The following is a 13240-nucleotide window of genomic DNA, read 5'->3' on the forward strand; positions in this document are numbered from 1 at the left end:
TTGTATTATGATTGGGCATTTCTTGGGTATATTCCCAAGAGTGGTATTGCTGGATCCTGAGGGAGGTTGATTTCTAATTTCCTGAGAAACTGCCTCACTGATTTCCAAAGTGGTTGCACAAGTTTGCATTCCCACCAACTATGGATGAGTGTCCCCCTTACTCCACATCCTCTCCAGCATAGGCTATCATTGGTGTTTTTGAGTTTAGCTATTCTGACAGGTGTAAGATGGTATCTCAAAGTTGTTTTGATTTGCATTTCTCTGATCGCTAAGGAAGTTGAACTTGACCTTAAGTGTCTCTTGGCCGTTTGGATTTCTTCTGTTGAGAATTCTCTTTTCAGTTCAGTGCCCCATTTTTTAATTGGGTTGATTAGAATTTTAAAGTCTAGTTTCTTGAGTTCTTTATATATTTTGGAGATCAGACCTTTGTCTGATGCGGGGTTGGTGAAGATCTTCTCCCATTCAGTAGGATGTCTTTTTGTCTTACTGACAGTGTCCTTTGCTTTACAGAAGCTTCTCAGTTTCAGGAGGTCCCATTTATTCAATGTTGCTTTTATTGACTGTGCTACTGAGGTTATATGTAGAAAGTGGTCTCCCATGCCCGTGTGTTGCAGTCTACTTCCCACTTTCTCTTCTATCAGGTTCAATGTGGTCGGATTTATATTGAGGTCTTTAATCCATTTGGACTTGAGCTTTGTGCATGGTGATAATAAAATTTTCCTCAAGTTTCAAAAAAATATAATAAAAGAGAGGAGGAAATGACTGAAAATCAAGATAGAGTAAGCAAGGAAAATTCCAGAATATTGTGGTAGGAAAATTGCTCTTTATTCATGAGGTACCCACCTTAAATACCAGACTAAGAATTAGAAAAACAAGGGGATTTTTTTTATTTTTTGGCTCCTCTACTTGACATCAGCACCGTTCATTGTCACATTTCACCAGAGTAGAATGAGAATAGCTCTCAGAGACTGAAATACTTCCTAGAACTGCTAGGAAAACAAGAGTAAGAAAGTCCTCTGAATACAATTTTTTTTGATGTTAATAAAATTTCATGTGCTAGTAAGTATCTGTGGCTTATCCTGAACGGAGGAATGCGGCAAGTGGGCCGTTTGGAACCACCATTGTCATAGGCAGTACAATGATCTGTAAGACACAATGAGAATGAGGATTTCTGAGCTACTGTAGAACATGTAATAAAAACTGTATGTGTAGACAGGCAGTGGTGGCTCACGCCTTTAATCCCAGCACTCGGGAGGCAGAGGCAGGCGGATCTCTGTGAGTTTGAGGCCAGTCTGGTCTACAAGAGATAGTTCCAGGACAGGCTCCAACGCTACAGAGAAACCCTGTCTCAGAGCGGGGGAGCCTTACATGTGTAAGTAACCTAGCAATATTATATCTATAAACCCTGTGGAACAGGAATGGAATTCTCTGAACTATGTAAACCATGAGCAAAGAATGGTGTCAGCGAAGAAGGACAAGCTCATTGCAAGGTGTGCAGAGAGTGGTTCCACACGCCGTTGCTCAGGCTCAAACAAAGCTGGGGGAACCGTAGGAGCAGGCAAGATGATGCCCTAGATAACACGAAAACCCCAAAAAACCTCACCCCCTCTTTCCACTTTATTCCGAGGAAATAACCACAAATGGCCTGGAGGAACCACAGCGGTTCCACAGAGGAACCATCACGGAGTTCCTTCTCACTGGGCTCTCTGACGACCCCCTCATCGAGGCTCTGCTTTTCGTGCTGTTCCTGGGGATTTACCTCCTCACCATGACGGGAAACCTGACGATGCTGCTGGTGATCAGGGCTGACTCCCACCTCCACACGCCCATGTACTTCTTCTTAAGCAACCTGTCCTTCCTGGACCTCTGCTTCACATCCGTCACAGTACCAAAGCTGCTGAAGGACTCCTGTCTGAGAAGAAAAGCATCTCGATAGAGGGCTGCCTGGCTCAGGTCTTCTTTGTGTTTTTTTCTTCTGGGACTGAAGCCTGCCTGCTCTCTCCGTCATGGCTTATGATCGCTATACTGCCGTCTGCCATCCACTGCTTTATGGCCCAGTGATGAGAACTGAGCTGTGTGCGAGGCTTGTGTTGGCCTCATGGGGCGTGGCCTCTCTCAATGCAACCATCATTGTGCTCTTGGCTGTGAACCTGGACTTCTGTGAGGCTCAGACTATTCACCACTACACCTGTGAGCTGCCTGCCCTTTTCCCCCTGTCCTGTTCGGATATCTCGGTCACTGTTGACATCCTGCTTTGCGCCCGCTTATTGCATGGGCTGGGAACCCTTATCCCAATCTTCTCCTATGTCCGCATTGTCTCCACCATCCTGAGCATCAGCTTCACCACGGGGAGAAGCAAAGCCTTCTCCACCTGTTTGTTTTCTTTTTAAAAAACAGACAACCTTTTTTCATTTTACGTACCAGTCCCAGTTCCCACTCCCTCCCTTCCTCCCATTTCCTTCATCTAACCTCCCCACCCCACCCTTTATCCATCCTCAGAGAGGGTAAGGCACATTGCTTTGGGAGAAGGTCCAAGGCCCTCCCTACTATATTTAGGCTGAGTAACGAAACCATCCAAAGAGAATGGGTTCCCAAAAAGCCAGTACAAGCAGTAGGGATAAATCCTGATGCCACTGCCAGTGGCCCCTCAGTCTGCCCCAGCCATAGGACTAGTTTGGACCTATGCTGTCGGGCTGGAGTTAGTGGGCTCCCATTAGCTCAGGTAAGCTGTTTCAGTGGGTGTACCCATCATGGTCTTGGCCTCCTTGCTCATATTCTCAGTCTTCCCACCCTTCAACTGGACTTTGGGAGCTCAGCCCAGTGCTCCGCTGCAGGTCTCTGCCTCTGTTTCCATCAGTTACTGGATGAAGGTTCTATGGCGATATTTAAGACACTCATCAGTTTGACTACAGGGCAATGGCAGTTCAGGCCCCTTCTCTATTTCTTAGGGTCTTTTCTGGGGTCATCCTTGTGGATTCCTGGAAATTTCTCTAGTGTCAGGTTTCTTGCTAGTCCGTTAATGACTCCCTCAATCAAAATATCTCTTTCCTTGCTCTCATCTCTGTCCTTCCTCCATCTTGACTATCCCATTCCCTCAAGTTCTTCTCCCCTCTCTTCTCCCCTCATCTTCCCCTTCTGCCCACACTACTCCCCACATCCCCATGTTCCTATTTTTCTCAGGAGATCTTGTCTGTTTCCCCTTTCCAGGTGGAGCTATGAATGTTTTTCTTAGGGTTCACCTTGTTACTTAGTTTCTCTAGGATCATAAACTATAGGTTCAATATCCTTTGCTTTATAGCTAGTATCCAGAGTACATACCATGTTCATCTTTCTGGGTCTGGGTACCTCACTCAGGATGGTTTTCTTTTTTCTAGTTCCATCCATTTGCATGCAAATTTCACGATGTCATTGCTTTTTACCACTGAGCAGTACTCTAACATGTAAATGTGCCAATTTTCTTTTTTCTTTTTTTTTTCTTTTTATTGAGCTCTACATTTTTCTCTGCTCTCCTCCCTGCCTCTCCCCCCCCCTACTTCAACCTTCTCCCAAGGTCCCCATACTCCCAATTTACTCAAGAGATCTTGTCTTTTTCTACTACCCATGTAGATTAGATCTATGTGTGTCTCTCTTAGGGTCCTCAATGTTGTCTAGGTTCTCTAGGATTGTGATTTGTAGGCTGGTTTTCTTTGGTTTATATTTAAAGACCACTTATGAGTGAGTACATGTGATAATTATCTTTCTGGGTCTGGATTACCTCACTCAAAATAATATAATATTTTCTAACTCCATTCATTTGCCTGCAAATTTCAAGATGTCATTATTTTTTCTGCTGTGTAGTACTCCATTGTGCAAATGTACCACATTTTCCTTATCCATTCTTCAGTCGAGGGGCATTTAGGTTGTTTCCAGGTTCTGGCTATGACAAACAATGCCACATTTTCTTTATCCATTCTTCGGTTGAGGGGCATCTAGTTTGTTTCCAGGTTCTGGCTATTACAAATAATGCTGCTGTGAACATAGTTGAACAAATGTCTTTGTAGTATGATTGAGCATCTTTTTGGTATACGCCCAAGAGTGGTACTGCTCGTTCCTGAGGAAGGTTGATTTCCGATTTTTTGAGAAACCGTCATTCTGATTTCCAAAGTGGTTCTAAGTTTACATTCCATTTTCTGGCATCTTCTTCAATTTCTTTCTTCAAAGACTTAAAGTTTTGTCTAATAGATCTTTCACTTCTTTAGTTAATGTTACCCCCCCCCCAAGATATTTTGTGTTATTTGTGGCTATTGTGAAGGGTGATGTTTCTCTGATTTCTTTCTCAGCTTCTTTATCATTTGTATATAGGAGGGATATTTGATTTTTTTTTAGTTGATCTTGTATCCTGCCACATCAATGAAGGTATTTATCAGCTGTATTGTTAGGGGCTACAGACCCTCAGACTCTGACCTTTCTATGACCTGCTGGAGTAAACAATTTGGTTTTCTATGCATGCAACTGCTCTGAACACAAAACCCTCATGAGTTCCTGATAACAAGGAAGTGGTTTCTGGTGGGCTTGCAGTAGAAAATCCTGAGAGCTAGGGGGTGGCCACTAATCAAGGAGAGCACTATATAAGTAGCCCTGGAACACGATGGAATTGGCATTCTTGCTTTAAGAGTGACCCGTGTCTCTGTGCATTCTTTACTTCCCAGACCCTTGCCCAACCACAATTCCAGGTAGTACAGGTGCCACCATAGTAGTATAAGTTCCCTAGTAAAGTTTTGGGGGTCACTTATGTATATTATCATATCATCTGCAAATAATGAGTTTGACTTCTTCCTTTCCAATTTAAATCCTCTTGATCTCCTTTTGTTGTCTTATTGCTCTAGCCAGAGCCTCAAGAACTATCTTAAATAGCTACAGAGAGAGTAGACAGACTTGTCTTGTTCCTGATTTTAGTGAGATCACTTTGCGGGCTCAAAGTCTGCCCTCATGACACACCTCCTCCACCAAGGCCACACCCCCTAATCCTTCCCAAACAGTTCCACTAACTAGGGACCAAGTACTGAAACACATGAACCTATGGGAGCCATCCTCACTGAAACCACCACTTCCCCCTAGCATCCATCAGTTGTTAACAACTCCTCAGCTAGGGTATGACTTCATGAGCATCAGCCTGATCCATGCTAGGACTTTGTATAGCACAATTAATGAAAACCCAGAGACTGATATTGGGGTTCAACCTGAAAGTATGAAAAGCAAAACAACCAACCACTGGCTCTTACCTTTGTCTCAGTCCGAAATAGCGATCCTGCCTCCAGGAATTCTCAGAACGAGACTGAGCCTGAGAGCTGTCTCCTTCCCATCCTATATTCCTCTTTAGAGCTGAGATTAAAGGTGTATACCACTACTGCCCAGTCTCTATGGCAAATTAGTGTGGCTACTGGGATTAAAGGTGTATGTTACCACTTCCTAGTCTGTAAAGCTAATCAGTGGGGCTGTTTTACTCTCTGATCTTCAGGCAAGGTTTTTTTAATTAAAATACAAATGAAATATCACTACAATTTTGACTGAATTCCTCTAGTGCAAGTTTTGTCTGCATAGTCACAGTCATCAGAGAAATGCAATTCAAAAATACTTTGAGATACTTATTTGTGTCGCGCATCCTGACCAGCAGGAATGAACGCCACTAAAAACGAGAATTCCTTCTCTGTACACGTCTTTATTCGGAGCATTTGGTTGAGGAAAATTGGGGGAAGGGAAGATAGAGCAGGGACAAGAGAAAGCTTAGAGAGAGGAAGTAGAGCCCAGAGGCAGCTGCTTTTAAATGGTGGAGAGGTTTGAACGCTGTCCTGATTGGTTAATGCCATTCTGCTGTTCTGAGCATGTGCAAGCAAGGGTGCTCAGCCTCACGTGGCTAAGCCAGGTATGGGCTTGTATACCTCCAAACTGCAGGACCACCTGTGCCTCCAGGTGGCTTCCTACACTTATTGTCTAAGATCAATAACACAAGTGACAGCTCATGCTGGAGAGGATGTGGAGTAAGGGAACATTTACCCAATGCTGGTGGGAGTACAAACTTGTAGAGGCACTGGAGAAGTCAATGTGGCAATGCTTCAGGAAGATGGGAATGTATCTACCTCAAGATCCAGCTATAATCACTCTTGGGTATATGCCCGAAGGATACTTTATGCTACCACAGACACTTGCTCAACCATGTTCATGGGGTTGCTCTCATTTTAGTAGCTGGAAACTGGAAACAGTCTATTTGTTCCTCAACAGAAGAATGGGTAAAGAAAATGTGGTAAATTTACACAATGGAATATTAGCCATTAAAAAGAATAAAATCATGAAATTCACAGGTAAATAGGTGGAACTAGCTGGGCAATGGTGGCACACGCCTGTAATCCCAGCACTCAAAAGCAGGCCTCTATGAGTTCAAGGCCAGCCTGATCTACAGAGTAAGATCCAAGAGAGCCAAAGCTACACAGAGAAACTCTATCTTCAAAAACCAGGGGAAAAATGGAACTAGAAAAAAATCATCCTGAGTGAGGTAACCCAGACCCAGAAAGACAAACAAGATATGTATTTGCTTATATGTAGATATTAGCTGTTAACCAATATACAATCTGTAGAACCACAGAGGGTAGGTATAAAGTAAGGGACTAGTGGAGTGAGGTAGATCTTGTTAGGAAAGTAAAATAAAATAAATAGTTATGGTTGGATGGGGGTCTGGAACAGGAGGATCAAGTGAGGGGTGGAAGGGAAAGGGAACAAGGGAGGGACTATGAGGAGAGATGGCTAGAATTAAGGGGTAGTAGATATAATACTGTAGAAACTTCCTAACATATATACTATACGAAGGTGATCTAAAGGAAATAGCCAAAATAATGGGGGAGACAGAGTTCCAAGTGGCCATCTCTTGTCACCAAATGAAGCTTTCAGTACCAGAATTAGTTACATCTAATTGAGTTGTTGATCAAAGGAGTCCCGTGGGAATTCCCAAGCAACCCAGGCTGTTGGCAAGACTACAGGCTGCTCTCCCGAACTGACAGCAATGTCCCATTGCTGAAGACAACACCTACACAATGCAACGAACATGGAGGCATTGAGCTGGTACCTACATATGAGCCTTCGCCCTACAATAAAATGACTCCTAATGATATTCTACTATACGCGTGCCTTGCTCAGCCGTCATCAGAAAATCTTCCATCTCAGGAAATAAGAGCAAATTCAGAGATCCACAGGCAGGCAATATACAGAGAGTGAGAGACCTTCAAACAGCTAGTCATAAAGGGAATCTCTCCTTCAAATTCCTCCTCTCAGAGCTTGGGGAATCCCACGGAAAAGACGACAAAAGAATAGAAGCACCAGAAGCAAAGGCTTGAGATGTAGCAAGCACTGTATGTATGTAATGCTTATACCTACACACAGGCAAGACATTTGTATACATAAAATGAAAACAAATACTTAAAAATAAAAAATACAAGTGTTATATAATCCAGTGACACACACATACATACTTCCGGTTGCCTACTGAAAGGAATTAAAATATGTATCTCAAAAATATATTTGTGTGTTCATTGCAGCAATGTTTACAATATCCAAAACATAGAAACAACCTAAATATATATTGACATATGAAGGAAAAGAGAGAGAGTATGCTACAAAGTTGGCTCTTCCTAGGGCCCACATGCAGTCTAGGAGCTGCATTATTGGCTATAAATTGGAAGATAGGCATAGGGCCAGGCAGATCTTCAGGCTTACCAGGAGCTAGTCTAGAAGAGACTATTGAGATTCAGGCTGAGACTTTATCTCAACTTCTGGCCTCCATACACATTCACAGTCATGCACATACACACACGTGAACATGTACACACACACACATACACATAAAACATACATGCACACACAATAATGAAATAATATTTGGCCTTCATAAAGAGGGAAATTCTGACATATGCAACAACACAGAGATGTCTGAGGGGTAATATGTCAGTGAAGTAAGGTGGGCTCAGAAAACAACTACTACATTTGTAAGAGACACAGAGGAGACTAGCAGGTGCAAGACCTTCAGCCGGAGATAAGAAAAATGGGGAGTTGTTGTCAAAGGGTGCAAGGATTTTTTATTTTTTTATATTTTCAAAGGAAGACATCAAATTGTCTTTACTTACAGATGGCATGTTCTTATATTTGAAATTACATAAAATACTCTCAGCAAAGTAACACAGAACAGAGTGAGAAAGATTGGGAAAGCAATCTCGTTCAGAGTTGCTATGAAAAGTATTAAATACCTATGAATAAGCTCAAATCAAGAGGTTAAAGACAAAGACATCTATAACTAAAGATGTAAGTACCAAAGAAGCCTGGACGTGGTGGCTCAACTGTAATCCAGTACTCAGGAGGCCAAAACTTTGGGGCCAATCTGTTCTACATAACCAAACAAACAAATAAGCAAACAGAAAATAGTTGAGAAAGAAATGTAGGAAGACACTTGAAGATACTTTGTGAGCATACAGATACATACTAGATGTTCATGAATATACAGAATTAATATTCTGAATATGACTGTAATGCTGAAAGAAATCAAGAAAATCAGTGTAAATCCGACAAAAATCCCAATGACGTTCTTCAAAGAACGAGAGAAATGCTAAAACTCATATGGAAGAACAAAAGACCTTGAATAATCAAAGTAATTATTGGCAGAAAGAGCAATGCCAGAAGAATTACAGTACCTATCCCAAATTAACAAAACCAGCATGGTACAGGCACAGGAACAGGCATATTTGCCAACAAAAGAGGTAGAGGATGCAGAAATAAACCCTGTTTATAGTCACTTGATTGTCAACAACAGTCCCAAAAAATACAATGGAAAAACAAACCTCTTCAGTAAATGGTAGAAAATAACACTACATCACTATTACCCTGTTTTAAAAAATAATTCAAAATAGATCAAGAATTTAATGTAACAAAATTCTGAAACTGCTAGAAGAAAACCCTCGGGAAAACACTTCCAGAATAAGTCATGTATCTTGAAGGCCCATAGACCAGGAAGCCCCAGACTTCACTATGCACAGGAGTTCTCTAGATATCTCAGCAAGATTCAGGAAGTCTGATATAGAGCTGAAATTCTAGATTTATAACAGACTTCAGACAGAAGCTGCTGGTCATAGAAAGACTGATGTAGACAAGGAACTACTAGGCTGTGTATCCATTATGTCTTGTTACACAGACGATTTCTGGAGTCAGATGTGGTAGTCCAAACCTATAATTTCCACAATTGCCAGGACTTGGAGGCCAGCCTGGGTTTCTGTATCACTTGCTTTTTGCGCTGTTGTGATAAAGGTCAGACAGAAGCAACTGAAGAGTTTGTTTTGGTTTGTAACTTCAGTACAGACCACCTTGGCATGGGAATATTATAGAGCTCATGGCACTAGGGATGTGTGCCTGGGACTTCTCACGCCTCCATTGATCAGGAATCAGGTAAAATACTGGCTCTCATCTGACTTTCAATTTTCCTGTTTTATTCAGTCTGGGATCCCTGGCTATGTATGGTACCAACCAAATTCAGGGTGGCTTCTCCTTCTTCAGTTCATCCTGTCTGGAAACCCCTCACAGTACATTCTGGATGCAGTTCCTGTGAGAGTCTAAACCCAGTGAAGCTGATGATGAAGTTTAGCGATCACAGCTACACAGTCTATTCAAAGCCTGCCTGGGATACAGTGCAAGACCCTCTGCTCCTCTTCTTCCTCATCACAGTGGCAGCCACAGCTCCAGTGACCAAAATTCCAAGGAAAATTATGGCACACAGCCATAATTCTAGCTCTTGGGAGTCTGGAGCAGGAAGCATTCAAGAGCTACATAGTGAGAACCTATCCCTCACTTCCCTTTCTCAGCCTCACCTCCTGTCCTCAGAGTCACACTCATATGTTCACAAACTATTGTTTTGAGTCCAGAAAGACAATGATCAAGATACGCTGTCTGTCTTCAAGGAAACTGTCGAGGGCAAATAACAGTTCTCGACAGGGAACTGTGCTGTGCAGCGCCATTGCAGCTCAGGCCGTGTTCAGACCACCTTAACTCGTCAGTATTTACCTTCTCATCCTGACTTCTTACTTCTGCTCAGATGAATACTAACACGGCCTGGTGGGTGAACACCAACACTGACAACACGGCCTGGTGGGTCAACACCAACACGGTCTGGTGGGTGAATACCAGCATGGCCTGGTGGGTGAATACCAGCATGGCCAGGTAGATGGACACCAACGTGACCAAATAGAGATCGTCAGAGAAGACTTAAACAAGAGACACATAAGAACAATCACAAAGGGGGCCCTTGAAGGGGTGCTTCCAGGCCCTTGGCCACTTGTCCTCTGCCTGAGTGGTGGGGTTCATGATGACATTTTCCTTCCTCCATACATTCTGCGTTTTGTGCTTCCTGAGGATTACTCCCAGGCAGAAAGACAAGACCACCCGTGTCTGTTTGAGCTATCCACTTCTACCATCCATGAATATGCCGCCTCACCCACAATTCTGTCCTTGGAAACCCTTGCTTTCCACTGTACATGCTTTCCTGAAAGCACCCTATTTATCTCCATGAACTCAATGGCCACCCATTGGTACTGAGTTTATAATCTACAAACTCAGTTGACTGTATTATCTCAAAGGAGATAGACAGACAGATAGATAGATAGATAGATAGATAGATAGATAGATAGATAGATATAGATAGATAGATGTAGATATAAATATATAATTGAGCATATTTTCCATACAACCACAAAACGATGAAATTCACTAACAGTCAAACACTGAAAGCATGCACATTCATTACGTCACCCCCACGCACTTCTCTCTCTAGCAAGTTAAACTCTCATGGTCTTCATAGTCGCTGCACCTAAATCAGAAGAAACTTGCAACGTTGGAAATCATGTTGCCAACACCCGCCACATTTTTAAACCACGTTTGTTTCCGAACTTAGAATCAATGAAGAGTTAAACCAGTTCAAATGTTTTCAAATGTATTTTGACCCAGATTACATTATATTTTTAAATCTTTCATAAGAACAAGAAAGATGAAAAAAAGAACAAGAAAGATGGAAGTGGCTGAAATAGACCTGCTCAGGGTTAACTGGCAGCTTTGAGAGGATATGGCTCCTACCTACACCCTTTTCCTGGCTGTCCCCCATGACATCCACAGGGTGGCTCTGATCTTCACAGAGAAACACCAAGTCCTAACCTACTCAAAGCGCCAAAGGCACTGACTCTGTTTACTCACATGCTCTGTGTCTACACACACACACACACACACACACACTAGTTGTAACAGGGTTTCAGTTGCTGCGATGAAACACTGTGACCAAAAGGCAGCTTGAGGAAGAGAGGGTTTATTTGGCTTAAACTTCCACATTGCTGGTCATCAATGAAGGAAGTCAGGACAAGGACTCAAATAGGGCAGGAACCCAGAGACAGAAGCTGAAACAAAGGCCATGGAGGAGTACTGCTTACTTGACTTGCTCAGCCTGCTTTCTTATAGAACCCAGGAGCACCAGCCCAGTAATGGTACCACCCACATTGGACTGGGCCCTCCCCCACCAATCACTAATTGAAAAATGCCCTAAAGTCATATCTTATGAATGCATTTTCTCAATTGAGGGCTCCTCCTTTCAGTTAACTAGCTTTTGTATCAAGTTGATATAAGTCTAAACAGCACAACTGACCCTTTGTCAACCTCACACCCAAACACATCACTACTAAGCCATACCTGGTATGGAGTTCCCCTCTGTATGCTGTGAATATGTTTTATTACCATTGGTTAATAAAGAAGCTGCTTTGGGCCTATGAAAGTGCAGAATAGAGCAAAGTGGGAACTCCAAGCAGTGATAGAGGAGAAGAGAAGGCAGAGTCAGAGAGATGCCATATAGCTGCTGAAGGAGACAGACGTTGGAACTTTACCCGGTAAGCCACAGCCTTGTGGATATACACAGAATAATAGAAATGGGTAATTTAAGATGTAAAAGTTAGTTAATAAGAAGCCTAAGTTAAAAGGCCAAGCAGTTTTTAATTAATACAGTTTCTGTGTGATTATTTCAGGTCTGGGTGGCCGGGAAACGAACGAGCAGCCTCTGCCAACACCACGCCTTTCCTTTCTTTTTCATCTCCAAGATATCACACTAAAAACATAAATAATAGGGCTGGAGAGATGGCTCAGCAGTTAAGAGCACTGGTTGTTCTTCAAGAGGACCCAGGTTCAATTCTCGTACCCACATGGCAGCTCACTACTGTCTGTAACTCCAGTTCCAGGTGATTTGACACCTCACACAGACTGACATGCAGGCAAAACATCAATGAACATAAAATAAAAATAATAAATTTATTTTTAAAAACATAAATAACTTTAAAAGTCCCACAGTCTTTACAAATCCCAACACATTAAAATTTCAATCTCTTTCAAATATCTAACCTCTCTAAAAATCCAAAATCTCTTTTTAAAGTTCGAAATCTTTCAGTCGTGGGCTCCTGTAAAAATCAAAATTAAATTAAATACCTTCTTCAAGAGAGAATATACTGGGCATAGTCACAATCTGAACAAAGAAAAACAGAACTAACTCCAACAGTGTTAATAATAAGTCAATGTTCAATTATTTGGGATTCCCTCATGATCTTCTCGGCTCCTACAGGGAGCTTGAATCCCTTCTCCAGCTCCGCCCTCTGCAACACACGCAGCTTGTCTTCTCGGCTCTGGCTGGCTCCACTCCCCGCTGCTGCTGTCCTTAGTGGTCATCCCTTGGTGCTGGCATCGCCAAGACACTGGGGTCTTCTGCTGCAACTGGGCTGCACTTTCACCAATAGGCTCTCCTCATGGTGCCAAGTCTAAACTTCTTTGTGTGACCCCTTCAGTCCTGGGTCTTCAACTAATACTGAGGCTGCACCTTCACCAATAGCCTCTCTTGGCTTCTCTCAGTGCCAAGCTTCAGCTGCTCTCCATGACCCCTTCATGCCTTCAAAACCAGTACTACCTGGGTGAGTTTTACACAGTACCAAGTCCAGCTGCCAGCATGAGGTACAACCTTGGCCCCCTCTGGAACACAGCTTCTCTGTGCTCTCAGGAAACACTTCCCAGAAGATTTCGCCTCGGTGGTGTTAGTTTCCTCTTAATCATCGCTAATTTCTTAACTCCAGCATTGAGTACCCCAGCAGAGTAAAGTTTCACTTCAGCAGTTCTGGTGTCTTGTTAGTCGCAGCTGATTCTTCAGCCCCAGCTG

General features: G+C 42.8%; 1 pseudogene; it reads left to right on the top strand.

The window, feature by feature from the left end:
• The first annotated feature begins 1640 nt into the window (after window positions 1–1640).
• Window positions 1641–2390, top strand: LOC125407481 (olfactory receptor 8S1-like; annotated as a pseudogene).
• Window positions 2391–13240: the final 10850 nt, after the last annotated feature.

The sequence above is a fragment of the Myodes glareolus genome, chromosome 19 (assembly GCF_982192425.1).
Source record: "Myodes glareolus chromosome 19, mMyoGla1.1, whole genome shotgun sequence".
Classification (NCBI taxonomy): Eukaryota; Metazoa; Chordata; class Mammalia; order Rodentia; family Cricetidae; genus Myodes; species Myodes glareolus.